General features: G+C 37.1%; 1 long non-coding RNA gene across 1 annotated transcript; it reads right to left on the bottom strand.

Annotated features, from left to right (window-relative positions):
* Positions 1–4,810: 4,810 nt before the first annotated feature.
* LOC117596892 (uncharacterized) lies at positions 4,811–21,208 on the bottom strand. The gene is made up of 3 exons (XR_004577881.2): positions 21,123–21,208; positions 8,100–8,179; positions 4,811–7,038 (listed from the first exon to the last, which is right to left on the bottom strand). It is a non-coding gene; the product is annotated as an uncharacterized LOC117596892 (long non-coding RNA).
* Positions 21,209–24,942: the final 3,734 nt, after the last annotated feature.

Genomic DNA, 24,942 nt, shown 5'->3' with positions numbered 1-24,942 from the left:
CTACTTCCTTTTTAATTGAGTAAGACTTTGACACATTATCTATGCTTTCGCTTAAGTATAAATTCTCAGTATAAATTCTTCATCCCCCCCGTGTATAAAAAATGTGGTACATTTAAAGGCATACGACTTTAGCGCAACACATGACGCATTATTAATTGGATTTAGTACTGTGCAAACAGCTTAAATTTAATTAAAAAAAGAAGTATTTTTTTTGCAACAGTGGGAGGCCAAGTCTCTATCAATGGGATTGACCAGTACAAAGAGGCATGGAAGACACTAGGGCAGGGACTTCCCACTATCGATTGCATCCCAACCTCACTAAACACACTTTTCCGAATAAGAGGATCATCTTCGTGTATTATACAAGATGGAGGCTAGGAAACAGTGAAAAAAGGCAATAAACTGCAATAAAATGCTCATGCCCAAAACTGACCTCCTGGAACTGTTTCAAAACCAATCACACAACGCAGTCCACAAGGGAGCCTTTCAAATTCTGAAACATTTACACACATGACTCCTCCTACAGCTGCTGTGCTAAAGCCATTCATATCAAATCTCATTGTGATGTTTCTTTCTAATGAAAACGCATCAATGTAGATGAAACAAGCCACAAAACCTTCTTTATTTAGATTAAACTCTTCCATTATCCAGATCACAAGTACATATTTAACGAGGACGCAGACACAGACAAACTGTTGAACCGAGAGAGGCGTTAAAAAGTAAACTCCAACTCGGGGAGACGCCAACACTGTGCCAAGCTCTCCATTAAAAAGACACTGATTATTGCATTGTGTTTTAAAAAACTCTATGATTGCTCTTTCAAGCTTGCAATTTGCATGTTTCATTTTATGGTGGTGGGTTTGTAGCCGTGTTAAATAACAAAAGAATGGAAAAAAGCAAAGGAAGGAAAGAGCATGGCATCTGTTAATGCTCTCAGCGATACATCACTGTTAGATTCCATTTGTGTCGGAATTAATTGGTTTGTGTGGACGGGTAATGAAGGAAAATGGCAGTGTTTATCGTCACACACCCGTCATTAAAAGAAAAACGTTTGCCTGGCAGGCTGCTGACATTTGCACAATGTTCAAAAACAGTGGTGGCTTCGTTTTGAGGGAACAAATAAAGCTATGAAATGGCTTTTGGGGGGCTGTTCATGTTGCTATATACATTTTCTGCATGTACATCTGTGGTGTGCTTGCATGTCTATTCCTACATTACATAAATTACAGCAAAGTAACTTTGGTGAAATATGTAATTTTAATACAACATTGATATTTAGAACACACACATGATCTTAACAGTACCTAAGATTCAATTTGTAATGAAACTGAGTTGACTTCTTTACTGTAAACATTAACACGTTGGTCTATTTTCACTCTGGTTAATGGTTTCCTACATTAGCCCACACTGTGTCTTTGATTACTTGCTGATATTGGTACAAATGAGATTTAACCCTTGCTTCATTGAAGAAAGTGATGCAGCAGCGCTTTAGTCTTTTTCGTCCAGATCGTTGGTTATTTGATCGATACATCAATCCATATCGATGGATCGTTACACCTCTAGTACCAATACAGATACATTTACACACATGTCCATGCAGAACACGTCCTCTTCTGGGTGATACCTGCTAGTGATCTAGTTCATTAGTCTTTTCCATGTATACTACAAACAGTACTAAGAGTATAAAAAGATGAGAATATTGTGAGTAAGAGTCCTGGGATGAGCACAGGACAGTTCTGATGATTACAGCAGCAGTTCTTAGGTAAAAATCTGCAGTGTCTACATGAGATTCCCCACTGAGATAGAACAAGTTAAGCACAAGAAACAAGACATTTTGGACAAAGGACCTTCATCAGCTGTACCAGCATGATGATTCTAAAGCTGTAAGTTGAAAAGTTAATTTTAAAGAGCAAGTAAAATTTTGGGACTTTTGTCCGAAACATGCTTTGTGTACTTTGCTTATTACGTCACGTTTTACAAATCCATAATACAATAGATGCTGTATTGCAAGTTCTAAATTTCAAATTAGTATGTAAGCAGGTTAGTTAGTGCTTACATACTGATTTGAATTCGAAGCATGTGCATTAAGGACAAAAAGGCAGTGCAGTAAAACAGATTGTGGCTCATGAGCCATGTTAAGAGTCAAAAGTTGAATGTCCAGAATCAGAGGGGCAAGAGACACCCAAGGCTATGCCAACTGTTTTCCACTACCAACTCAAACACAGCCCTCTTTCAGCCTTACGAACCCATGCCGGGAATTCCTGGACAAAAATTTAAAATGCCGCATATTTTGCTACACAGACAATCTGTAGCCTTGTGAAGTCATATGAAAATAAAATGCACGCGGAGCTGCTTAAATATGATGACATATCAAATCCAAGTTCAATGTTTGGTATGACTATCACTTCAGTAGAAATAAGAAAATGTCTCAATCACAGCTGATCATGTTTACTATCTAAAATGCAAAGACTATTATAAAATTGTGGATCCAATAGATATACAAAAAAACATTATTATTCACTTAAAATACTCTTTCCAAGGGCTGTAAAGATTAGCACAGGGAATATATAATGTTAATTCTGTCCAGAGGGCCAGTCGTATTTCAAAATGATTCAAATATTTATCAGATCTTTTAGTGATGAGGGTAATTAACTCCTAACAAGATGGGTAATGTGCCAACGGGAAGAGGAAGCAGCTAATTAGTCAAACTCTAGCCATGTTAAACCAAAGGAAGTGTGAAAGCTGATGGGAAGTGCAGTGATGGCTTTTTCTGCTTCAGTGTATTAAAAAAGATTCAGTTAGGCTGCCTTGGGAAGTAGAAGGAATCTCATTCATATAAAAAAGATGGTCTCAGTCACACACCTACTTACATACAGTTTACACTTGCACAGAAATTCATATATTCTTACATATATATTGACATGACCTTATGTGTATTCTATTCTTAATGCTGTTTTATAACAGAAATGATAACAGGAAATAATGTGCTTTGTGGATGTGACTAAGTTAATAGAATTACACGTCATTGTTTAATAAAAAAAAGTTCTCAGAAAAAAGCTAACTTTGGAGTTGTAATGGTGTGTAACAATACTACATCATGTCACATCATGTTTTATTGCTTATTATTAAAACTCAGTGTACCTTAATAGTATTTTAGTCTGAGTTGTAAATTAATCAAGTTGGCATGGTAACAGCACTACATTGTGACTTTGTTGATTATTTTCCTATAACATGCCCAATCTTTTTTTTTTTTTTTTAAAACATATTTTATTCCTTACATTATACAATGCAACTTATAGTACGGAAAATATGATGCATGCTCAGTGCTTAGCAGGATGATGTCAAAGTCATAGCAGACCATAGTAGGTTCTTAAAATGTCAATATTGTTCTTTTTATCAATTACAGAAATGGCAGATGTTTTATCTGTACACATTTTCATCTAAACTAGCTTACAGAATACCGTACTCACAAACACTCATTACACATTCCTACGAAACACAGCTACACTACAAATATACAATCTTCTTTTCAGTAATGTGCTGTGTGTATATATAATAGATCCGTGTTCACCAGCAGTAATTTCACAACGATCTTTTTCTTTCCTTCTAATAGACGTAAGGGGTCTATTGGAGTAGGAGAGAATGAAGGTAGCGGAGTAACGACGTGAAATTAAAACCACACAACATTCATCCACTGGCACCCTGACTGCTAATATGAACATCCCAGTTGATAAGACTTTGAGAAGTTACTGCAGTTCACTCACTCATTTTGGATTACTAAATGCCCCAAGCTGGAAACGAGAGGATAAATAGAAAAGAGTGAAAGATGATTGCTAATCAGTGAAGAGAGAGGAGGAGAGTAATTGGGCTAAAACGAGCCGCAATGTCACCAATTAGCCTGAGGAGTGGGAGAGGAGCATGGGCGCACTTTAATTAGAACCGATTTTCGTGTTCTCGGAAAGCAGAGAGAGCGACTCCAAAAATCACTATTCAAAGGAAAATGTCTAAATGAGCTGTTTGAAGCTAATGAGGGGCCACTGCAGAAAACCCATCAGTTTATGAATACAGATTTAACTTTAGTTGTCTGCAGATGCAGTGGCTCTTGTGCTTCTAAAAGTACAATCATAGTACACTTAGTATATTAACTTCCATGTCTTTTCTTTGCCCAGTTTTAAATTTTAACTTTGCTTTATTCTCAAGCAAACACGTTGAGTCATCTAGGTAATTTTCATATAGTATGAAGGAGCTGTCTCTTCATCACTGTCATCCTTCATTCACCAAAAAAAAAAAAAATTAGCACGTATTTTACGTAAGGAATAAAACAGTGGGGCATACTGTTATAAGGAAATAATCAATGATGGGTGTGTGTTACGATCCTGAAGCTGATTATTTTCCAAAAACAGCACTTCCTGTAGTGTTTTATTCCACAGCAATTTACCAACGATCAAAATACTTGTTTATTAAAGGATGACACATCGTACCTTTTGTACCTGTACCTTGGTAGGTCTTGGTGTTTGCTCTGGCAAATATGAGTATGAGAACACTAATTAAAATGATACCATATCCTCCAGGCCACACATTTAACAAGAAGAACCACACAAACAAATTCAAAGCACAAGAAACAATGTATTATGAAGGCTAATTGTGGCTATGTGTACATTTTTCCACAGTTTAGTGAAAATGTTTTGTTCTTGTTTATCAACCTCTACTTTCTTACCAACCTCATTAAAAGTGGTCAAGTAAACAAAATATTTACTGCAGTTCAGACTCAAAAAGCACGATTATAAATGGAAGGTTTAAGCAAAATGGTGTGCGATAGTATTGTGGTCCTCACTTGTTGGGTGTTTTATTTAATTTTGTTACCCTGGAGTCAGTCAATGAATGTTAAATGGAACCACATTAAAATGTCATAATTTAATTTTTTAATTCTCATGAGTAAGAGCACCAGTTATTGTACTAACTAGTAACACGCATGACAGCGTGTAAACATTTATCTTTCATTTATTTATTTAACAAAGCTAACAAGATTTGTCTTTAGATTAAACTGATGTATGACATTATTGACATTATGAGGAATTATTATTGAATAATCCGACAGGTACAATGTGATTTCCTGATGTTATTGAGTGCAAATCTGCAAGAGCTGGAGATTTCCAAGAGAAATGTTACCAAATGTTCCCTTTAATGTTATTAAGCAATTTTATTATACTGAGCTTGATGATAATTGTGTTTTATGAGGGACCCCTAGGTTGATTTTGAGGTGAAACTCCTCTAGCCAGACTGAGATATCTGTAAGGAAATCTATAATATAAAGATCCCTCTATATTTCCTCCTTCTCTTTCCATTCCCGCCATTCATCATAGATGAAGATTAGCATTATTGATATGATTTTACCCAGTAAAGTGGTGTACTGTGAGATCAGAGTGCCAAGCAGACATCCTTGACTTATACTAGTCAACTGATAGGACATGCTTTCCTCACTCCTTCACACTCCAGAGCAGTGGTTCTCAAACCAGTCCTTCAGGGTCCCTGATTTTTGATCTATGTTGTGTTGTGTGTGTATTGGAATACAGTAAAAATGTGGATAAACTGGGGACCCTGATGGAGTTTGAGAATCTCTGCTGATCTTCAGACAGGTCCAGCAGTATACAAACTGAGAATTTGCCAGCTGGTTTTAGAGACTGAAAGGTGTCACAAAAGTCAACACGGCCATCTTATTGGAGCTTATTGATTTTGAAACCTCACTGTTTGGGTGTAGCAGGTCATTCAGTAAGAAAAAAAAGTAGTTCTTTATTTGCTGATTGAGCAGTGTAGAAGTTGAGATTTCTTGAATATGGTGGGGGAATATGTCAGGTGAAGGATGTGCATATGATGTAAGTGGGTATAGGGATTAGTGTATGGTAGATATACTATGTAGATATACTATGACGTCTGAGGGGGATAGTGGTAGCTCAGCGGCTAAGGTGTTGAACTTCTACTCTGAAGGTTCAAATCCCAGTTCTACCAAGCTGCCCCTCCTGGGCCCTTGAGCAAAGCCCTTAACCCTTGACTGCTCAATTGTATAAATGAGATAAATGTATGTTGCTCTGGATAAGGGCATCTGCCAAATGCAGTAAGAGGAGAGTAAATGAGGAGAGATGAGATCCAGGGATTTATTAGTTAGAGGGGTTCAGTGAAGATAGTGATGTGATGAGTGTGGGGCAATAACTGGCTTCTAAAGCCCAGTGTCTGTGGGATGCAGGTGGTAGAATTGAAGGAGGGGAAAAATGAACAATTTCAATGGTAACCAATTTCTGTGTGGTTGTAGTGTTGTTAATGGCAGGCCGGTTCTCTTCCTTGAGCTTGATATATAGTTCTGAAGACATGACAGATGCTCAGGGTGGTTCATGTACAACAAAGGGTATCTGCCAGAGTATAGCAATGCTTTAAATTGAATAAGGTCAGCAGCATTAAGGAATTTGTCATCTTACAGCTTGTCTATGAGGATGTTCACTTCCCTGAGGTTAAGAAGAGCATTGTCATCTTCTGGAATGGAAGACAGCAGTTTAGTTCCTTAACAGTGTCTCATCTGACATGGTGGATGATAGAGAGCAAGCTGTTCAAAAGAAATGCCACATAAAAAGTGTGAATTTCTAACTTTTGACAATCAGCAAACTTGTTTCTCCTCTAGGTCCAGTCAAGCAAGGAAAATGAGAGGTTTGTTGAGAGGCAGCTGGTATTCTTGCAAAATTTTGTCTTATTTTTGGTCTTTTTTTTTATTGGTTGTATATCTATATTATTAATGGTCTAAGTTCAGCAGTGCACTGGATTAAAAGATCAGTTATTGCTCCTGGCAACCTCAAGGCAGTGAAACACTCCTCACTCCAAAATCAGAACATGGCATCAAAATTTTGTAGAAATGCTTGGGTTTCAAGATTTCGCCTTAAAAAAAATCAATATTATTGTCCAGAGATCGTGAGTTTGAGTCCCAGCAATGCCACAGCCGTCTGTGGCCAGGAGTCCAAGAGAGCAAAACTGGCCATGCTCTGAGTGCAAGGGCTGGCAAAACAAGATCACAATTCACATGTGATTAAAACTTTTACATGTTATGAGTTTGCTTGAGGGTAGGTTTATAGCTTCTCGTTCAGATTTTACAATCATTCCTGTTTACTTTAATAACTCAATTTTACATACAAGTGAAGCAAAAAAGAAACAAAGACAAAGTGATAAGAGTGTTAAACCTCTCCCTAAACTTCATTCATAACTTGAAGCAGTGAATATTGCCTAGAGAGCCAAACGTGCGAGGGTCGACACTAATCACCTTTTCCCTGCAGTTTGCACAAAGCTGAACTGAAAGCTTTAAGCTTCCATTATTTTACATTATCTACATTAGCCTAGTAGCACCGGTTCAAGTGGAAGCAGAAGCATCAGACACCAAATATCTTGGCTGATTAACTACAATCGGAGTAAATTAGATTTTTTTTCTCCCCAGCCTGTTTTTTTTAAAACACATACACCACTAAGCCGTTTATTTACAATCCATTTTCATGGTGACATTAATCAGTTTAAATGCGTTTCAGATTGAATTAGAATAATTTAGCAAATAATATATATTTATATACATATACAGTATATTATATATATATATATAAATTTGGCAAATATATATATTTAAATTAATTTTAAAATTGAATTAATGTATGTCTATGTTCACCATTTAGAGTAACATTTTTTAAATCGAAGACGTTTAACTAGTGGGAATAATCAATCACTAATTATTTTACTAAAAATTTCAATAAAATCATCAACTCGTCCGTCACAGTCTATTTTGCTTTCTCAGTCAAACTTTCACTAAAGGTTTCTAGTCTAAAAGCTGTAATGCAATATTTAAATATTAAAACGTCAAACATAAGCTTGGAGTACCTCTTTCTAAACAGAAAATGGCCCTGGGAATATAAAGTACCATAGTTAATGCATTACAGCATTACATAACCATCATAACATTTCTGTAGATAAATATTTATATTATGTAAGGTGTATAGACACAGAGGCTGGTTAGGTAAAACGGTCTGTTTATTTGTGTTGCACTGATGTGCTGAAGACCATATGTTCAGTTTTACCTTATCAGAGACCACACTCTCCTCTGTGAGAATCCAATAGCCACTGTCATGTAATGTTTACAACTCTGTAAATCTGCAGTCTGGAAAGGAAAGGAAAGAAAGAGAGAGAGAGATACTACTGTTAATGTGATATTTTTGAGAGGAAACATGGTTTTCAAGTTAAATGTCACACAATCTGCAGAATTTAAATGCACCAAATACACACAGATGCACACACAAACATTTGCACATGGAATTGGTGGCAAAAAAATTCTTCATCTCTATACAACCAAGCATACACACATGCACAAAAACTGTGTTTAAGAAATTAAATATGTACACTTAGAAGTCATAGCTAAATACCTAAAACTGGTCACCTACAATGTACCAAATAACTTGAAAAACCGTAAGAATGTTATCATGTATACTAAACCAAATGTTCTGCTCTGACTGTGTAACTGCATTCTCGTGTGCGTGTGTGTGTGTGTGTGTGTGTGTGTGTGTGTCAGACTGGGAAAACCCTTCACCTGGTCAAATTTTGATATATTTTTCTGAAAGACTCTTGAACTGACGTGTTTTTTTTCTTCATGAGCTCAACCAGAAGTAAAGTTCTAGTATATTACAATCAAGAAAACGGCATTTACTCGTACTGTCATTACTGTACGCTGTCATCTATACAGTGTGTAAGCATTCTTCTCTGTTTTGATGATGGCACAAGAGCATTGCAGACATTTTGACAGCAGTTATCTGATTATATTGAAATAATTAGGCTTACAACTTGTGAGAAAAGCAAATTTGCTAGGAATGTTTAAGACATTTTTAGGCAGACAGACAGACTGCATTTACCAGCAAGTTTGTTAATCCTTGGAGGTCTATGCTTATTTTTGCATGTTTTTTTTTTTAATATGTAGGTTTTAGTGCCGCAGTGCTCTGTGCTGCTGCAACAGGATTGAGTCCCTTTATGAGCGTGTGTGTGTGTGTGTGTGTGTGTGTGGAAAGAGATGCCTGCAGCCGTGACATGTCATGTATACGTTTCATACACTGAACACGCATATACACATACACATATGGATCTGCATAATTCTTGACCCAAAAGGCCTACGGTGTTTAGCTATATATTTGAACCCATTTCAAATATATACAGCATGTGTTTAATATTTTTTCAGCACAGACGGGGCAACATGATCTTTGCAGGCTGAAAGGTAAGAAAGTAGCCTAAATAAAAACACTCATGTCATTTTAGCAATATATATAAATATATATATTTTTTTTCTTTCAAAATCTGTCTTGTTTCATCCAGTGGCTTTTCCCAGGCCACCACACATACAGTACATGTTGAATGTTCACCTACACTTGAGCTAGTTTAGTAGTTATAAATCATAATGTACACTGATGTATAATTTGCAATAATATTGAATTGTATCGAATACTTCTCTCCTCCAGTCTCCACCTCTCCGCTCATGTTTATCTGTGATGCACTTCACAAGATCAAAGGTCACTTCTCCATGTGTGAAGCATGTTAAAGCATGTTCCAGGAAAAGACAGTAAATTGTGTGCATTGGGACAAAAAGTGTGTGGAAAAAAGCATGACGTGCAAAAGGGGAGGGAAGAAAAGTGCGTTTAAGTCCTTAAGTGATTGTCTCTCCAGTGAAATGGGCTGATGATCAAAAAACCATCGGGGAGAAAAAAAGGATGGAGAAAAGCTGATTTCTCTGTCCAGAGGGTGAAAAGCCATTAGTGAGGTGATCAGGTGGTTACGCCTCCTTTCTCCTCCATTAAAGAAGTGCACTCAGTCTTCCCCCTGCTTTCCTTCACTCCTCTTTCTGCAGCCTTCGCCATAAACAGAGTGCTAAAGTCGGACCTTATATTTACAACAGCCGCAGTGCTCGGTGCTGCTGCAACAGGACTGAGTCCCTTTACGAGTGTGTGTGTGTGTGTGTGGAAAGAGATGCCTGCAGCCGTGACATATCATGCATACATTTCATACACTGAACACGCATATACACATACACATATGGATCTGCATAATTCTTGACCCAAAAGGCCTATGGTGTTTAGCCATCATCAGCATTTTCTCTCAGCTTCTCAGCTAATAACCCTCGTTCCATCTTTCCATTAAAAAGCTCTTTGAGGAAATAAAGGAGCATTTCTGGCTTGCTAGCTCTCAGATTTTCAGACCTTTTTCCACCGACCTCATACATCTCAGATATCAACAGAGGAATATTTAATGACCCATAGGCCATGATCGATGGCTACGCTTAATAAGACCATGGAGAATAGTGCACAGCTTTGTTTTTTCTATACTTTTAAAGAGCAAAACTTTGCTCTCTAAGCCTGTAGCACCATGTTTCATTGATATGGTGTGAGCAGAGACAGCAAAGGGGCTGTTAGCACAAATCATAACACTGTTTTCATCTCACTGGCTTAGAATAAATGAATATATATCTATTTTATTGCTCAAAGTAGAATGTAATCTAGCTTCCAGGCTCTAACTGTGAGTCCTCGAGTCGGATACAACATCTAACATTATTCTCATGTTGATGACGGCTGAAGTGAAGTGTCTTGCACTAGTTCTAAATGAATTTGTTATACCAGGTTTTACTAAGCAGCGATCAAGAACAAATAAGTAACAGGAGTAGGAGATCATTTTAAATGGACCACATTAGCATTATTCACGTCTGTGGTCACTAACTGAGAAGGTCATTTTTAGTGCTGTATATGGATTATACTGTATGTGATGAAGTCTTTGTTAGTTGCCAAACTATGACTATGTTAATAAATTGCTTGCAAAAAAAAAAACACTGGTTTGCTGTTGTATGATAAAGTGGTTGCTAAAAGCTTACAGCAACTCCTGTCAGGTCATATCAGTACAGAACACATGCATGCATGAAGAGTTAAGTAATTATAAAAAAAAATCATGACCACCTGAATAGTGTGATGAACATCAGTGTCAATAAATAGTCTGATTTTACTAATACTGTATTTGATTAGATTAATCGAATATTGATTTATTATTTTTTTTTTTTTAACAGTACAGAAGTACAACTCCACAGCGTAAATGCAAAACATGTGGAACAACAACAAAAAAAAAAGAGCTTAAATCAAAGAAGTCATCCAGAGATGCTTGAAAAAATCATAAAAGGTTAAACAAAGTGCAGATTTTGGTTTCCCATGGCTTCAAAGTCTTTTGAACATATTTAAACTGAACAGTTCCAAGAACAGTGTGTTGAAGCCAATTTTTTTTTTAACACACACACACATTATATATATATATATCTTTTGCTATCCATCACAGACCATCTAAACTGTTTGGTCTGAACACTAAGCAAGGAATAAAATGTTCTGGTGTGTGCTATTATAGGGAAATAATGACAGGCTGTTATGGAACAGAGTTACTGTGACCACCCTGAAGTTTAATTAATTTCCTATAAACACCCATTACAATTTTGTACTTATTAAAGAATTACAAACATTATATTCATTTATAGTGTACTGTCATTTATAGTGTACTGTTGCTGTAGCACTGTATTGCAAACCGGAAAGCAGTTCTCTTACTTGCGAATATATAAGTTTCTCCTTTTTTTCCCCCTGCTACAACTACTCAGTTAGATTGAGTGGCCATATGGCTGTTTAATCCTGATGTTCTTTTCGCTACTGGATGCTTTATTTAGATGTAGATCTTATTTAGATCTTTACATTTTATAGCAATGTAGTTGTTAATCCTATAATGGTTTTTATGGAGTTGAATAGAGCAGATAAGAAACCTGATCAGTGTTGATATTGTATACGTCCAGGCTGTGTTACAGTTTGAGCAGACATTTTGTCACTAAGGACAGAGGTAGGCTGCCAGAAATGAGATTACTGTTAAATGAAAATCAAATCAGGGTTAATGCCTCATTCCTCGAGTCCCAGTGTCCAGACATCGGGGATAAAGTCATTGACTCAGCATCACTGCGGCAGGGAGGAGGAGCAAGAAGAGATAACACTGCACGCTATCACAAAACGACCCTCGAAATCACCTCTTAATGGACTGAAATGTGAATTCAAAGCAGTTATGCTTAAACATGCCAGATTTTTAAAAAATAATAAAATAGAGGAACAAAAGTATACAGAAATCTGAGTTAGTGCACCAAGAATGCTTTATCAAAAATATAAATCATTACTATTCAAGCTGTTCAATATGTTTTTTCAATTAGATTTTTTAATTACATTTATCTATTCTGACACCATATATATGATGTAAAAGTCAACACATTTAACAAAGATATGGTGACTATAACGATAATATGCGTTGATAATAAATATTGGTATGATCACTTTTAGGAAATCTTTTTTTCGCCTCCTTCTTTTTGTAACACATTAAAGTAAATTAGCAATATTAGCCAAATACAAGCTATCAGGCTTTGAGGTATAATTGAAACAAATTTTTCTAACTATATTCATATTATATACCTTCTATTTTTAGCCATGTTTTACATTTTCACAAACACATTAATCTCTCTCCACTCGACTCCATGCTGTCTTCAGATTAAAGTCATTTATGTTTTAACTCATTTCCTGCTCATGATTTTTTTTGCATAATGTTAATGAACATACAGAGAATATTATGACTCACATGCAGCTTCATCTTGCAGTAATTCCAGTAAATGAGCACATGAAGTGATGAAAGGAGTTTAATGACTATGTATATTAAGTTTTTGTTTGTTAAATTGTTTGTATAACGGGTATTTTAGTGATTGAAATGTTACAGAGGATAATCATCATTGAGGTAATTACTATTATCATAACCATTCCTCTCGACACTTATTATTCATTCTTTTATTCAGTGGTAGATCATATTTTCTGAGTATAAATTCTAGTGACACATCCTTGAACAATGATAAATTTGATTAAATAGAGTGTCACAGACAGCAAAAACGATTTTTCTCCCAAATAAAGATGGATTAAACTGATTAAATCCAATGAGTTTATTACAGATAGGAGACTCCTTCCATAAAGGTTAAGCATCTCTTTACAAAAAACTTATCAATACTATATCAACATTTATATATTTTTCTTGTTAAATGACACTTAAATCTTTATTTTATTAGTTTATTATTAGCCTTAGATTATGTGGAGCATCCGTCGTGGAAGTTCCTCTGAATGAGTTGTTACTATATACGCCGATCAGCCATAACATTATGACCACCTGCCTAATATTGTGTTGGTCCCCCTTTTGCTGCCAAAACAGCCCTGACCCATCGAGGCATGGACTCCACTAGATCCCTGAAGGTGTGCTGTGGTATCTGGCACAAAGACGTTAACAGCAGATCCTTTAAGTCCTGTAAGTTGCGAGGTGGGGCCTCCATGGATCGGACTTGATGGCCAGCACACCCCACAGATGTTCGACTGGATTGAGATCTGGGGAATTTGGAGGCCAAGTCAACACCTTGAACTCTGTCATGTTCCTCAAACCATTCCTGAACAATTTTTACAGTGTGGCAGGGCGCATTATCCTGCCGAAAGAAGTCACTTCCATTAGGGAATACCGTTGCCATGAAGGGGTGTACCTGGTCTGCAACACTGTTTAGGTAGGTGGTATGTGTCAAAATAGCATCCACATGAATGCCAGGACCCAAAGATTCCAGAACATTGCCCAGAGCATCACACTGCCTCCGCCAGCTTGTGTTCTTCCCATAGTGCATGCTGGTGCCATCACTTCCCCAGGTAAACGATGCACACACCCCCGGCCTTCCACATGATGTAAAAGAAAATGTGATTTATCGGAACAGGCTACCTTCTGCTCACCTGTCCATTGTAGGCACTTTTGGCAGTGGACAGGGGTCAGCATGGGCACTCTGACAGGTCTGTGGCTATACGGTGCAAGCTGCGATGCAGTGTGTGTTCTGACACCTTTCTATCAGAGCCAGCTTTAACTTTTCAGCAATTTGTGCTACAATAGCTCTTCTGTGGGATCAGACCAGACAGACTAGCCTTCACACCCCAACGTGCATCAGTGAGCCTTGGGGGCCCGTGACCCTGTCGCTAGTTCACCGGTTGTCCTTCCTTGGACCACTTTTGGTAGGTACTAACCACTGCATACCGGGAACACCCCACAAGGCCTGCCGTTTTAAAGATGCTCTGACCCAGTCATCTAGCCATCACAATTTGGCCGTTGTCAAAGTCTCTCTAATCCTTACGCTTGCCCATTTTTCCTGTTTCCAACACATCAACTTCGAGAACTGACTGTTCACTTGCTGCCTAATATATCTCAACCCTTGACAGGTGCTACTGTAACGAGATAATCAATATTATTTCACTTCACCCGTCAGTGGTTATAATGTTATGGCTGATCGGTGTAAATAATAATGTATTAGAACAAGCTCATTAATATAAACCTGTGATTACTAATAATACCTTCATAGTACCCCTTTAGTGTGTACTTCACAGTACTAATAATACCTGACAGTACAGAACTGTCAGAGCTGCTGGTCGAGCTGGCTTCTGCATCAAGCATTCATCAGCGCTGTCGTATAAAAAAATTAAAAGGTATTTTTATTCATTGGTGGGGCATTTTTGCTGTAAAAACACTGTGCTTGTATGCATTTTGAGAAGTAAAACTTCAAAGAAAAACTTCTGTGCAGGATGAGAAAATATTACTATCTGCTCTGATGGATTTTTTAACCTACTTTCTCTCAATTTGGTCATTTCCTAATTTCTACCGTGTAAACTAGTTCTCCTCTATCATGCAACAGAGGCTTTTTTAATCTGTTTTTGTTCATTTATATGATGCCAGTTGTGTGATTTGGTAATAGTGTTGCTAATCCCATTCCCAAGTACTGTATTCCCTGTTGGTGTTAAAAAAAAAAAAAAAAAAAAACAGGAACCTTTATATTTAATCATATTTAATTTCCACTGTTCTGACGAGGCCCAATGTGTCATTAGGAACGGCAGAGATTGAAGGAAAAGGGTTAATCTGATTAAATATCCTGAATAACCAAGTACCCAAAGGCATGTGGACTAAAATCTATACATCAGTAAGCAAGTCAAGAACACATACGCTATAATAAGTTTGGTTTTTGTTAAGCTATATTGGATGGCTTTTGAAACTGGGAATCAGTGGCACAGTTCTTACACAGCAACTAAGACACAAGGCCATAATCTCATCTCTGTGTGGTTTTGTGTGTAAGAGTTTAAGAATGCATGCATTCGAATCTGCTCACGGCTGGCCTGACCCAAGCTATTAGCCCACATAAAGACCCCTCTTCACTCTCAAGGGCATGAAGGAAATGATTCAAGCTACACCACAGCCCTTCTGTATTTAAAACCACACACAGTGACTCTAACAGCCACTTATGCATGAAGGTAATTAAGATAATAATCTGTTCAACGAATTACATGCAACGTCATTTTGTTAGTCGTACTTGCCTTTAATAGGATACCTTTCAATGAAGTAGTGATGTATAAAAATAATCATGGTTGTTTCTCTCGTTCACCTCCTCTTTGGTCAAGAGGGCATTCAATTTACAACAGATTTTTTTATGTATTGCATCATAACCCAGTATATTACATAAATATCCAATAGTAACCCAAGTGTGTCCCCTACATTTAATGTTCTGGAACAACCACCAAAATAGGTTAATTCCTGTTCTCACGTATGTTATAGCAGATATAAATCATTATTCCCTCAACAGCCTCTTTTTTTTTACTCTCTCGGAAGTGAACCAGACAAACAATGCATCCTGTCATGTTAAAGAAACTGCAAACACAAACTCCCCTGTCCTGAAGATTTTTCCATGAAAGAAACCAAAGTTAAAGCTTTATCTTTGACTATTACTGGAGACTCTTTATAAATGTTATAAATTCTCCTTACAGAAAACGTCACCATATCAACAACAATTACACACAATTACAACAATTCTTCAACCGTTTATGTAGCGCATCTGCCAAGTCTGTATTAGTTGTTATGGATATTAATAAAGAATTTGAATAAAATAATTTTTAAATAATGAACAGTTCTTGGTAGTGGACTCCGACTCTATAAAAGTCAGAGTGAGGGGATTAGGATACTCAGGTTACATAGTGAGTTATTTTCCACGTGTCTTAGCTCATTGTGGTAATTATGGACTCATATTTCTCTCTCATCTATATATGATTCCATTATAATGACATTAATGGGAACAACTCAAGCCCACAATCGATAAATGGATGATGCAACCAGGCCACAGCATGACCGCATTCTGATACAACATACAGCAGGAGCAAACTGGGAATTCTGTTTATGATGCTGTGCCCTCATTCTGAAACTATGATGGCTTACAGCGTCATGTAATTTGCATAGTAAGTTGTATTGTATTGTATATGTATTTATATACATATTTTGAGCTACTGTGCCAGATATGAGGTATAAGAATGCAATTATCCAATCAGACAATCATATAGCAGATGCGTAATGCATAATATGTAGAAGTCGAGAGCTTCAGTTAATGTTCACATCAAACATCAGAATGGGGAAATATTTGATCTCAGTGCCATGGTGGTTTGAGTATTTCGGAAAATGCTGGAGGTGAGAGGTGACAGGAAGGCTACAGTAACTTGAATAGCCAGTCTTTACAACTATGGTGCGCATAAAATCTCGGAATACACAACATGCCAAATCTTGAAGTGGAATTTGGGCTACAACAGCAGAACGCCACTCCATGTCTTGTATTTACACATAAGCCCACCTAATAAATTCTTGAGAATCTCATCCTGGTGGATTTTCAACTTTGGCATGCGTTCACACTAAACCCCTATCTTTCTTGCGTAAAACGTGCATGTGTGAAAAGGGATACAGATATGATTATTGATCAAGATGTGTGATTGGGGTGTGGCTAGAGCAAGAGTAAGGAATAATCAAAGCTGTTTATTACAGGACTGTACAAATTGAGTGAGAGGTTTTGTTCTAGTGACCAGAAGGTTGTGAGCTTAAATCCCAGGATTTTCAGAGAGCCCCTGCTGGGCTGCTGAATAAAGCCTCAATATGCTTAGATGGGATTGTAAATCAACTTGCATAAATGTGTCTAGCAAATGTCTAATAACTTTGCTGTGGTTATCTATTATCACTTTTGCATCATGTACTAAATGAGCTCTGAAGGCATTTTTGCTCACAGGTTGAGAGAATGAGATAAATATCAGCCAGAAAAAGCACTGAAACTTAATATTGCTTTGAGAAGTAATCTGTCTGAGAATTGAGAAGCAGTCACAGAGTGCCATCACATCTGCACTTTACTTAATCTCTTTATGTTTCCTCTATGCCCATTATGGCAACCGCAATCTGTTAAGGATGATGAGAATGGGAAACCACTAATAGCCAAGTGCAATGTAGTTAATGCCAATACGCAACAGGATACTGATTATTTTAATTGTTTATGCTTGAAAATGTTCAGCTCAAAAATCGATGTAATAATTGACTAAAAATGGAGGAAATGTGCTACAGGGGAAGGGGCACGCCGGCTTAGTGGTTAGCGCGTTCGCCGCACCTCCGGGGTTGGGGGTTCGTTTGTATAGTGTGTGTATAGCGTGTGAATGGGTGTGTGTGCGCGACTGTTCCCTGTGACGGGCTGGCACCCCATCCAGGGTGTCCCAAGTTCCCTGGGATAGGCTCCAGGCTCCCCGCAACCCTGCGTAGGATAAGCAGTACAAAAAAAAATTTAAAAAAAATAAAATTGGATGTGCTACTTTAACAAGAGTCTTTATATTACAAGGACAAAACACTCAATGATTTTTAGTCCCTTGTCTCTGTTCCCTTTCTTCCATCTATCCCTAACTATAATATTTACATTCCCACCTGTGCATGGGATAGGTTTAATATATTTTTTACAAGTACATTGCTATAAAGTCTGAAGAAATGCATCACTAGGACATGCGTTGCAAAGTATACAGAACAGCCTGATTAAAGAAGCCTCCGAGATTATAATGTAGCTCAATACTTATTGACTAGAATAGTTATTGACTGAAGAAGTGTCATGAAGACAATGTGAAGAAGAAAAAGTCTCTTAAGGATCATCAAATGTAATATTGTAACGACTAATATTCTGTAAGCACTTGGAGGCAGTGTAAGTGAAATTAACCTGCCTAGATTATCTGTGCCTTAAGACACACCGTAATTGAGCTCTGATATTCTCCACCCCTGAAGTTCCTTCAGAATGGAAGGAAATAAAATAAATCTTGTTCTGGGGATATTGTTTTTGCACAGGCAAATGTTAATCTTAATTAGAATCATAAAACACTTCATAAATGCCCTGACAGAAGAATTCAAATGTAATATTTCTCTCCACTTTGTTATTCACTATTTTTTGTATTTTTTCAGGGAATATTGTAGAACAATGGTGTAGAGCCATCATGGACAATTGGAATAATAGTTAATAATATGGTTATATTTTCTGTCTTAAAAAAAATTGTATTTAAGCATAAGATCACAGTGTAACAGTGACTGTTTGAAGCATGCATATAAAGATTTGTCCATCTTGGGTACCTAAGGAAAATATTTTGTGCGACACACTTACATTAGCTACATTAGACTTGTACCTTAAGTGCAAAAATTAAAATGCAAATGCTGGATACCAAACATCCTATTTGAGTCTTATTTAAGGCAGCAGACGAAGATTCTCTGTAACATTTAAGATTACACTGTTGACCTTTTGTGTTCACCTGCTAGACATACTTGCATACATGGCTGAAGAATAGATATCTAAATTATGCATCATGAAAAGGAAATATGAAATCACCAGTGTAGATGACAAAAGCATCATTTATAGATACAGTGCAACAGAAAGAAATGCTAAAAGAATGCCACAGAATGTCAAATGTCCACATGAAGCTTAATAGGATCTTACTAAATATTTACAATGATTTTTGCTCGTGTTTTTGTATATTCTGTTACATGTAACCACCATGAGCATTTCAGTGTATGTCAGTGTCTTGACATTGTGCATAGGATAAATATAATTTAAAAATAGTTATTTTATATATTATCTTTTAAATCTTTTTTTGCAGTTCCACCTGAAATAATAGAATTCTTCTTTTTATTATTATTATCTGACCTAAATGAATGTCTTTAAATGTGTAAACAACCCAAATATGCTAGATACATTCTACAATATTAAGAACAGAAGAAAAAGAGAATAAAATTTCTTTACTGCTTCAGGGAAGAGGTGGAATATGTATAAACAATGCATATAGATTGAGAAGTATTGTAAGTATTGTAATAGCAATATGCACACAGAGACAATATAAAGACACTAATGAACATGTGTCTGAGTGCCATGCTTAATCGGGACAAAAGCCTCCTGCCATGTCCACAAGAGAAATAAAGTACCTCTGTTTAAAAAGCATGTGAAGGAAGTGACAGCGAGATGAAAGTAAATCATGTCAGGTAAATACTCTACCTGTGTTTTGTTTACCAGTCATGCAGAGTTAACCACAGGAGGTAAGATTAAAGGCACCATCTCTCTCTCTCTTTTTTTTTTTAATTTCTCACGTTGCTTCTCACCCCAAACCGACAGCATCGCTTTGTTTACCCCAGAAGGGTCTTCCGTACACTTAAGGGAGTTGTTTGCATTTTGTGTGAAAATGACACACTGGTTTGAGCTGTTTTTGGTCTTAAGCACAGCTGCCTGGTCTAGACGTCTACACAACATGGAGTCATAATTGCAAACTGAAAGAATTTGCATGAGAAAAGGGCCAGAATTTGCTGTCAGGTTAAAATTCTTGTGTGTTCTGTATAAGGAAATAAGTCATTGTTACTGCTTTTATGTGTGTATGTGCGTGTGTATGTGTGTTATATATAAAGAAATATGCCTAAAGCATATTTTGGCTTCTGAAAGGGAGAAGGCTTATCTGAGGCCTACTGACAGAATGTTCCTGAGCCTTGGTGCAAGCCTTACAGAAAAATCACAGACTTGATGTGTCATGTCTTTCACATGATTATATGAGTAACATGTAATCACAAATCAACATGTTATTGTTATGGGGCTTGGCACTAGGATGTATAATAGCGTCATACAGGCACCACTTGTCCAAGAGGATAATATATGGTATGGAGCAGAACCAAGTGCGGCAGCAGGCCACCAAACGGCTTCGCCTGAAAACCAGCACCTTGAGCAGGGCACAAACCAGATAGATTGTGTGCTTGTGTGATACTGTAAAGAGTACAGGATTAGGAAACTCACAGCCTACAGTTCAACACAGAAGCACCACCATATGGCGGGGAAAATGACACAAAAAGGTCCTTTCATTTACCAAACGTGAGAGAGCTAAATATTTCCTTGGAAATATTAAAAATGCTTAGCCATGAAACCTCGATATTCACATTTCTGAAGCTAACCCTCAATACTCACTTTTCTAAACCCGAACCTCAGTATTAACTTCTCTGAAGCTAAACCTCGATATTCACGTCTCTGAAGCTAAACCTCGATATTCACGTCTCTGAAGCTAAACCTCGATATTCACGTCTCTGAAGCTAAACCTCGATATTCACGTCTCTGAAGCTAAACCTCGATATTCACGTCTCTGAAGCTAAACCTCGATATTCACGTCTCTGAAGCTAAACCTCAATACTCACTTTTCTAAACCTGAGCCTCAATATTAACTTCTCTGAACCTGAACCTCAATATTAACTTCTCTGAACCTAAAACTCAGTATTCACGTCCCTGAATCTTGAACCATTAAATGAGCTAATCAGCGCAACCCGCCGCCATTTTGCTGACTGGTACAGAACAATGTCCGCACGCGAAGAGAGGCGCGCGGAGGCTTTATGAAGAGGCGCGACCAGGTGCTGCACGTTTACGCTGATTACCTGCACGAGCGCGCCGCGTTATAAAAGCCCGTGCAGGTGGCCGGGGATTTGCCTGAGAAGGCACGCGCGGGGTTACACTTAGACCCTGCACCTGACATTATTACATTTATTACAACATTAGCATGTGAAAATAAGATAGTCATGTGTGTAAGAGAACACCACATGCTCTACATGTCAAAAATGAACGTGTGATAAACTAATCATGTGGAAATAAACACATCACTTACCTGTGAAAACTTAACAAGTGAAAATCTAACGTGAAAAATGAGTCATGTCCTAAAACATACAAAGAGTCTTGTATGTGAAAAGTAATCACGTGAAAATGAGTGCATCATGTGATAAACTCACATGTGAAAATAAAAAAAAATGCATGTCCTACATATGAAAAATTAACCTGTGAATATAAACAAATGGTTAATATTGTATGTGAAAAATAATAAATGAATAAATAAATACATGAATGAGGTGGGGAGGTGTTGGGGGACATCACATGTGGAAATAAAAACAGATGCACTATATGTGAAAAGTTCACATGTGAAAAATGTGTGAAGCATAACTTATGTAACAAACACATGTGAATCTCATGTGAACAGTCAGCTTTCTGTTTTAGCCGAGATCTAGGAATAGGATCTGCTGTTATGTTCGATCATGAACGTAGACGCGACTGCGCTCAGACTTAACATGTGGCAAGTATTTGAAGTTTGAAACTATGTCTTTAAACTCTAAATCAATTCAGCAAACAGAGTTATCAGAAAACATTTGCTGTAGGCTAATACAATATAACCAAAGTGCAAACAAATGGCATCCAAAGAGCAAAATTGCTTCTAAATGAAATTACTACAATCCAAGCCAAGGTTCAACTTTATCAAATATGAAATGGAAAAAGCTGTTTGTTTGGAAATCTACAGAGAGCGACCATTTTGCTTCCATCTGTCCACACTAGGGTTATGTTCTAATTCAATTTAATCCCATTTACTCCCAATGCTTAACCAGATCTAAACATAAGATCAGTTTTACATTGCAAATTCTACAACCAAGGACATAAACCCTGGATGAAAGAAAGGAATAATTTCCTCAAGTTCATAAGATTGAAATGAAACAAGAGGCACAGAGCCATCACAGGCAAATGGGATCCAGGGATTTTATTTAATATCTGACACAATTTACTTTATTATCCCCAATTTGGGCTAAATGAAAGACAGGGAAGAAGAGAATTGCTTTTTTGGAGCCTGAAACAACCACAGAACCAAAATAATAGTAATATAAAACATATAATTTCTCTCATAGTCCATTGCTTTTCTTCATTTAGATCATAAAGCATCAAATTAGGTCTTGGCTGTTTGTATATCCTGACTTTTTCAAAAATATAACTTCAAAATGGTCGAATAAACATGTGGAACAACTTTTCTGATGCACTTTACATTATAAATATCTTTACTCACATGTTCAAAATGTGGTTTTTAATCACATCACTGTTGAATTCTTGACTGTGATTGGTCAGAAGATGTTGATTAATTTTCTGTAACAGCAGCCTGGACAAACGTTCCAGCTGTGAGACAAATAACGGGTGTATATTCATTCTAATACTTTATCGTTTCTATAGAAACAGCTTACACAGGGACTGCAGGCAAACACTCAAATAGATTAAAACTGTGTGTGATTTGTTGATTTTCTCTTCAGACGAGACAAAAAAAAGAGGCTGTTGAATAAGCAACTGTTCATAGCTCTTATATCATAAGTGATAACAGGAACTAACTTCAACATTAAATGTAACTATAAATGGATAAAATGTACAACAATATTATTCCTTAATTTAAAAATTGGTTCATGTTGGCACCTGGCTGTGCCAAAACATCCTGGAACAGCCTGTTATTGAAAAATGATCAAATTTGGGGTGGTGATAGTAACTCCTTCATGTTGTTGATTATTTTCCTTTAACACCATGCCCATAAATGTTTTATTCTCATGTGTCTCCTGACAAATATGCCTTTCACATCCCAGATAGAAAATAAGTGATGTTTCAGTGCCATCAACAAACTCATTAGGATCTGCCAGAACAAAGCCACATTTCATCTTGACCAAGATCTTTAGCATGATATGAACCAGAACATAGAGCTTGGCCTTATTTGGCCCAAATCTAAAGTACCAAACAAGCATTAGATATGGTTGACTGCTACCAAATTCAAAAAAAAATCCATAATACACAAAACCCAGTTCTGTGCAGTTTTTTTTTTATTGTGAGTGTCTCATTAAAGAAAGGGGAAACAAACTTTCCATAAAAGTTTGTGGTAAAACTCTAACCATTAGTAACTCTTACTTCTTTTGTCTCTTTTTATAACTGCATTAAAGAAGTCTTATGCTAATTATTTTCTAGATTCAGTCATGCTCAGCAAACTGACCAACATCAGTTGAAACTTTGATTATTATTCTATTTCTTCGGGGAACATAATTCCATATCTAAAGCAGGCCTAAAAAAGTTAGTAAACTCATAGCTGGACATTTTATCATAAATTAAGAAAATCAAACCTCATTGAAGAATTCTTACAGAATACATTTATGTACAACTAGCAGTTATGTACGTGCCATTTATTTCAGTAGGTCTCATGAGCTTGCTGTGTATGAAATGATTTAGTATGAATAAAGAACGATGATATAATTTTACAGTGGCTACACAAGACAACTAATACATTATACACTGACAGTTTGAAACTGTCAGTGTATAATGTGTAATGTGTAGCAATAAGCATAGACTCTGTTATAGCAGAGTCAAGGACTGTTTCTGGATATCTGAGGCTACACAATGTCCCTGGCATACAAAGTTTGTTTAAAGACTTAGTCCTTAAACAAAAAAAAATCATGCTGCTACAGGTAAAGAGCTTTAATTAATGCTCACATCAAACATCCCAATGGGAAAACAATGTGATCTCAGTAACTTTGACCATGGCATAGTTCTTGCAGCTGGTAAAGTATTTCAGAACCTGCAGATCTCCTGGGCTTTTCTCGCACAACAGTTTCTAGACTTTACACAGAATGGTGCGAAAAACAAAAAACATCCAGTGAATGGCATCTCTACAGGCGAAAATGCCTTGAGAGATCAAATCAGATTGGTTCATGCTGATGGGAAGGTTATGGTAACTCAAATAACCACTCTTTACAACCGTGGTGAGCAGAAAAGCATCTCAAAATGCACAACAGGTTGAACCTTGAGGCAGGTTGAGCTACAACAGCAGAAGACCACATCAGGTTCCATATCTGTCAGACAAGAACAGGAATCTGAGCACCAGAACCAGAGGCACAGCCTCACAAACTAGACAACTAAAGATTGAAAAAAAGTCCAGGTAACATTGTTCATGTGTATAACATGCTATTCTCACAACTTTCAATTACTGCTGTAAAGAAACAGCATTTTAGTGATAAAATACGTATTCACATATCTTCGCAGAGTACAGGCACGACATTTCTGAAATAACTATCAGAGAAAGCTTTACAGATGGTTATTCACTCATTAAGCATTAAAGTGGAGAGTAGATTAGATTTAATGTGTTTGAAAGCCCTAGAGTTTGGCCTTGTCACCAGTGACATTAGCATGCTAGCGGCTGGTTAAATTGCTCCGTAATGAGGGTTGAGAATAAACATCAATACCCACAGTGCTAGTGTCACTTGTTCCTTTAGGTGTGTGGGTGCCTTCGTTTTGGCCAGAGTTAAATCCTTTCAGTTCATCAGCTGTATGTGTCCAGGACATTTCACACTGCTTTACAGGATCAGAGCTTTGCAGAGAAGGGGGAGTAAAATAGGTGATGAGTCTGATCGCTGAAGACTCTGAGAAGAGTGTGTAGAGTTCAAGAGTCTTGATCTATTGTTATCCCAGTCAGTGTACATGTGTATAAATCCTCTTTTATTTCTCTAGTGCTTGTATTGTACAGCAAGCCTAAGCACTCTTCTCTTCTTTTGCTTTTCTCGCTAGCCCATTTTTGCCTGAACAACTCATACTTTCATCCTACCACCTCTGGCTTTTACACTGCGTGGGTTCTGGCACTCTTGCCGGGC

This window comes from Pangasianodon hypophthalmus, chromosome 3 (genome assembly GCF_027358585.1).
Source record: "Pangasianodon hypophthalmus isolate fPanHyp1 chromosome 3, fPanHyp1.pri, whole genome shotgun sequence".
Taxonomy (NCBI): Eukaryota; Metazoa; Chordata; class Actinopteri; order Siluriformes; family Pangasiidae; genus Pangasianodon; species Pangasianodon hypophthalmus.
Note: the sequence above shows the minus strand (reverse complement) of the source record. Positions and strands in the feature narration are given on the sequence as shown.